Genomic DNA, 6,000 nt, shown 5'->3' with positions numbered 1-6,000 from the left:
TAACTAAATGGCTCATGGAACAAAACATAGAGATTTTGGGTCCATGGCCTGGAAACTCCCCAGATCTTAATCCCATTGAGAACTTGTGGTCAATCATCAAGAGACGGGTGGACAAATAAAAACCAACAAATTCTGGCAAAATGCAAGCATTGATTATGCAAGAATGGACTGCTATCAGTCAGGATTTGGTCCAGAAGTTGATTGAGAGCATGCCAGGGAGAATTGCAGAGGTCTTGAAGAAGAAGGGTCAACACTGCAAATATTGACTTGCTGCATTAACTCTTTCTAACTGTCAATATAACCTATTGGTACTCATAATATGATTGCAATTATATTTCTGTATGTGATATAAACATCAGACAAACACTAATAAAAACCAGAGGGCAGCAGATCATGTGAAAATATAATTTTGGTTTCATTCTCAAAACTTTTGGCCATGACTGTAGATAACACAGGATCCACCATTCACAATAGGGGATGTCACAGCTCACCTCCTCCCCCTGTTGTACAATGACCAATAACACCTCTAGATGACACCAGATCCACCATTTACAATAGGTCATGTCCTGACCAACTCCCCTCCTGTCAGAAGGACATTTGCCTTAATTAAAGAATGCTGATTACATAAGTTTAGACGAGTCAGCCTTTAGTTGCTAGTGTCCATGAGGCTTTACTGAAAGCAAAGGAATGAAGAGTTTATATTAGGCCTAGTGGCAAGTGTGAAAATTGAAAGTTTTCTGAATTATTTTTTTTTCTATAGATCATGATCTGAAAATAAAAAAGGAAACAAACAACTGATTTATTCAGGAGGTTTCTTTCTGATGACACATTCCCTTTAAAGTCTAACAAAATCAGATAGCGGTAATGTCTACAACATAAGTTCCTTATCGAAACTATATTCACAGCAAGACTTGGAAGGCCGATGTAGGTTAGAGGAGAAATACCACAACACGGCATTAACATTTTATGTATAAAGGTTCATTTCCTCTTCAACACAACTGGCAAACAGTGGGGCAAGTCCTGCACGATCAGTGCTGCTTTTAAGAAACTCTTCTACCTCCTCAATTTTCTTTTTTTCGAAATGTTTCATCTTCTTCAGCAACTCCTTAGGTAAAAAAATAAATAAAATAGGATTTATTTAAACACGACGTCGTACCACCACTTCCTGAATGCAACTTTCTACAGACCATTATGAGCCTGTCCTGTTTACAGAATACCTATCCTTTCATTCATTTTATTTTTTACATAACGGGTACTATTTATTATGTAGCAGATCAGAGGGTATCTGGGGTTCAAGTCCCCAATTCATCACTCAAATTAAAAAAAAAAAAAGTTCTGCTGTGTAAGAGCGCCACGGAAAGTCTATGAATCTGTGGACAGAGTGGAGTTTAGGCTCAGGTTTTTGTGCACCAAACTTATCCACTTAGCCAAACATTATCAATTTTGTCTGCTGAGCAAAGAGTCTTTGAGTGATTGTTAGGGGGTGTCGGTAATTATATTATCTGCTACACATTAGGTAGTAGCATTTATGGAAAAAAAAAAGTTGAAAATGATAAGTACTCTTTCAAGGGTCTTACCCATTTTTAAAACCTGTTTAGATCTACAAGTTTTTGCCGCTGTCTGTTTACAGCGTTGACGCGACACCGCTGCAGCCAATAACCGAGCTGAGCGGCTTGAGCAGAGAGCCAGCGCCACTAAGCGCAGTTCTTTGTGCCATCTATGCAACATTAAGACACAAGGAGAGCAGCGGCAGAGACAGTTTTACTCCCCCTCCCAGGTTCTTTTTTCCAAGAACCTCAACTTTCCCTCCGTAAATGTGAATGGGGTTATTCCTGCACACGTGCATGGATTTCTGGAATCCATTTTCAGATAAAGGGAAATGAGCCACAGAAATGTTTGGCTACAAATCTGCAGTGTGTGAATTCGTGGTTATAAGGCGTAAATCATCACATCCCCCTTAGACCGGTTATATTGTACCTGTGATGTCTTCATGGACACGAGTGCATCTTTGTGTTTCTTGTATAGTTCATGGCTCCTGTCGGGCTTCTTTTGGAATCTTGGCTTTTGTTTGACGGGGTCATCGGCGCCAAATAGGGGTGACGCTGTTCTTACAAACGGAGCAATCTGAGGCACAAAGATGAACGGCTTGAAAACAGATCTAGAGAAAAACAATAATTTAGTAAGCAGAGAGAGAACCAAGTTTATGGTTTATCGAACTAAAGGCGTCCACTAAATCCATAGAAGGGATGGTTCTGTAAGAGCAAAAATGTCGGCTTTATATAAATAGGGTATTGCACCTGAATAAGCAGGACAGATCCATCTTGCCTTTAAAGTGTCCCTCCAGGTTCACAAGTAAATGATTATAGTGCGGTAATATTCTAGTAGCGATGATACCTGCAGCACGGACCCCCGCAAGTCGTCTGCAGGCTACACTAAGTGGTGCCCGTCCACTGCCGAGCTGCTGTCCTGAGCGCTGGAGTGAGCGTCCTAGGATTATACCGCACTCACTTCCACATCGAAAACGGTATCAAATAGGAGATATGGTGGACGTTCTTAAGCTTCCAGATCTTCTCAGGTCCTCACTGTTTTCATGTGCTTGTGGGTGTAAATAATATTTACCGTATGTAGCTCATGACCTCTATTATTTTTGTATTGCGATGAGGGGGTAACCCTAGTACCGCTAACATTATGACCTGACATCTGCCGAGACGCATGCAATAGGCCATCAATGTTCATGTTCTGGACGACCCCTTTAAGAATTAATGGAGCGCAGGTCTCTGGACACTTTAATGCCCAAATATCTAAAATTCCCTTACCACTATTAAAAAGGAGTCCAAGAAACCACAGCATCCGGAGTGAGCGCATGAGCTGGGATTGAACTTGGACCGTGCTGTCCTCTAGCGATGGCTCTCAGAAGTTGACCAACACCAAAAAAAAAAAAAAAAAAAAAGCGTACACTCGGCCAAAGGATGGACTGGGAAGGAGGGAAGTGAAAAACGAACATGGAAAAACAAAAAATCCCAAGGTCATGAAGGGGTTAAAGCCGCATTGGTTCTTGTCCAGGGTCATCATGTCAAAATATACTCCGACAACATGACCACTGTACTTCCGTCATCAAGGAGGCACCAAATACGAAAAATTAAAGTCTCTGGCTGCAAGAATTTTTTCCTGGGTGGAAAAACACCTCTTATCTATCACAGCAGTCCATCTAAAGAGGTCTGCGAATACCCAAGCAGAAGGGATGTGCATCCGGGAGAATGGTGCCTGGATCAGTAAGTCTTTCTCTCCCTAGTCTCTCGGGGAATCCCGGATATAGACTTATTCGCCAACAGCCATAATGCCAAACTACAAGCATATTTTTCCCTGAACAGGACAGACAGCTCTGGGCATGGATGCTTTCTCACAACCCTGGGAGTTCAGCCTCACCTATGCCTTCCCTCAAATCCCGATTCTGTCAAAAACACTACAGAAGATCCGAGCGGGTCAATACAATTCTGATTGCCCCCATGTGGCCAGAAGGAGTTGGTACGGCGCACTGTTGGATATGGCCCAGGAAAGTTTTAAGATCCATTTTATCCTGTTGCCCATGTAAAAATGAAAAAATTGAGGCTAAAACAATTTTGTGAAAAAAGTACTTTCATTATTACGGATCAATTTGTGAAGCACCTGGGGGTTCAAAGTGCTCACTATGCATCTAGATAAGTTCCTTGGGGGGTCTAGTTTCCAAAATGGGGTCACTTGAGGGGGAGCTCCAACGTTTAGGCACATGGGGGCTCTCCAAACGCGACATGGTGTCTGCTATCGATTGGAGTCAATTTTTCATTCAAAAAGTCAAATGGCGCTCCTTCCCTTCCGAGCCCTGTCGTGCACCCAAACAGTGGTTCCCCCCCCATATGGGGTATCGGCGGACTCAGGACAAATTGTACAATAACTTTTGGGGTACAGTTTCTCCTTTTACCCTTGGGAAAATAAAAAAATTGTTGCTAAAAGATCATTTTTGTGACTAAAGTTAAATGTTCATTTTTTCCTTCCATGTTGCTTCTGCTGCTGTGAAGCACCTGAAGGGTTAATAAACTTCTTGAATGTGGTTTTGTGCACCTTGAGGGGTGCAGATTTTAGAATGGTGTCACTTTTGGGTATTTTCAGCCATATAGACCCCCTCAAACTAACTTCAAATGTGAGGTGGTCCCTAATAAAAAATGGCTTTGTAAATTTTGTTGTAAAAATGAGAAATCGCTGGTCAAATTTTAACCCTTAACTTCCTAGCAAAAAAAAAATGTTGTTTCCAAAATTGTGATGATGTAAAGTAGACATGTGGGAAATGTTATTTATTAACTATAGTGTCACATAACTCTCTGGTTTAACAAAATAAAATTCAAAATTTGAAAATTGTGAAAATTTCAAAATTTTTGCCAAATTTCCGATTTTTTTCACAAATAAACGCAAAAATGATTGACCTAAATTTACTACTAACATGAAGCCCAATATGTCATGAAAACACAATCTCAGAATCGCTAGGATCCGTTGAAGCGTTTGAGTTATTACTTCATAAAGGGACACTGGTCAGAATTGCAAAAAATGGCCAGGTCATTAAGGGGTTAATTCTCCATAACATCATATACTAAGAAAATAAAAACAGGCTGTATACTAGACTCATTCTTCCTCTTCTATATCTGACTTCAGAAGTCTCCATCATTGCAGACAGGACTACTTAGCTAACACCTCTATATACTGTAGATAACACAGGATCCACCATTCACAATAGGTGATATCACAGCTCACCTCCTCCTCCTGTACAATGAATGATAACACCTCTATATACAGTACAATCATGGCCAAAAATTTTGAGAATGAGACAAATATTAATTTTTCCAAAGTCTACTGCTTCATTTTTTCTAATGGCAATTTGCATATACTCCTGAATGTCAGAGTGATCAGCTTAACAGCAATTACTGTACTTGCAAAGTCAATATTTGCCCAGAAAATGAACTTTAACCCCCAAAACACATTTCAAAATCATTGCAGTCCTGCCTTAGGCTGCTGTCACACTAGCAGTATTTGGTCAGTATTTTACATCAGTATTTGTAAGCCAAAACCAGGAGTGGGTGATAAATACAGAAGTGGTGCATATGTTTCTATTATACTTTTCCTCTAATTGTTCCACTCCTGGTTTTGGCTTACAAATAGTGATGTAAAATACTGACCAAATACTGCTAGTGTGACGGCAACCTTAAAAGGAGCAGCTAACATCGTTTTAGTGATTTATCCATTAACACAGGTGTGGGTGTTGATGAGGACAGGGCTGGCGATCAATCAGTCATGATTAAGTAAGAATGACAGCACTGGACACTTTAAAAGGAGGCTGGTTCTTGGCATCATTGTTTCTCTTCAGTTAACCATGGTTATCTCTTAAGAAACACGTGCAGCCATCATTGCACTGCACAAAAATGGCCTAATAGGGAAGAGTATCGCAGCTACAAAGATTGCACCTCAGTCAACAATCTATCGCATCATCAAGAACTTCAAGGAGAGAGCTTCCATTGTTGTCAAAAAGGCTCCAGGGCGCCCAAGAAAGACCAGCAAGCGCCAGGACCGTATCTTAAAACTGTTTCAGCTGCGGGGTTGGACTACCAGCAGTGCCGAGCTTGCTCAGGAATGGCAGCAGGCTGGTGTGAGTGCTTCTGCACGCACTGTGAGGCGGAGACTCTTTGAGCAAGGCCTGGTTTCAAGGAGGGCAGCAAAGAAGCCACTTCTCTCCAGAAAAAACATCAGGGACCGACTGATATTCTGCAAAAGGTACAGGGAGTGGACTGCTGAGGACTGGGGCAAAGTCATTTTCTCTGATGAATCCCCTTTTCGATTGTTTGGGACATCTGGAAAACAGCTTATTCGGAGAAGAAGAGGTGAGCGCTCCCACCAGTCTTGTCTCATGCCAACTGTAAAGCATCCTGAAACCATTCATGTGTGCGGTTGCTTCTCAGCCAAGGGAATCGGCTCACT

General features: G+C 41.5%; 1 long non-coding RNA gene across 1 annotated transcript; it reads right to left on the bottom strand.

The window, feature by feature from the left end:
- Nucleotides 1–781: 781 nt before the first annotated feature.
- Nucleotides 782–2,158, bottom strand: LOC138644601 (uncharacterized). The gene is made up of 2 exons (XR_011314629.1): nt 1,978–2,158; nt 782–1,105 (listed from the first exon to the last, which is right to left on the bottom strand). It is a non-coding gene; the product is annotated as an uncharacterized lncRNA (long non-coding RNA).
- Between the last annotated feature and the right edge of the window lie 3,842 nt (nt 2,159–6,000).

Source organism: Ranitomeya imitator, chromosome 7 (genome assembly GCF_032444005.1).
Source record: "Ranitomeya imitator isolate aRanImi1 chromosome 7, aRanImi1.pri, whole genome shotgun sequence".
NCBI classification, from domain to species: domain Eukaryota; kingdom Metazoa; phylum Chordata; class Amphibia; order Anura; family Dendrobatidae; genus Ranitomeya; species Ranitomeya imitator.
This window is presented reverse-complemented; position numbering and strand designations above follow the sequence as displayed.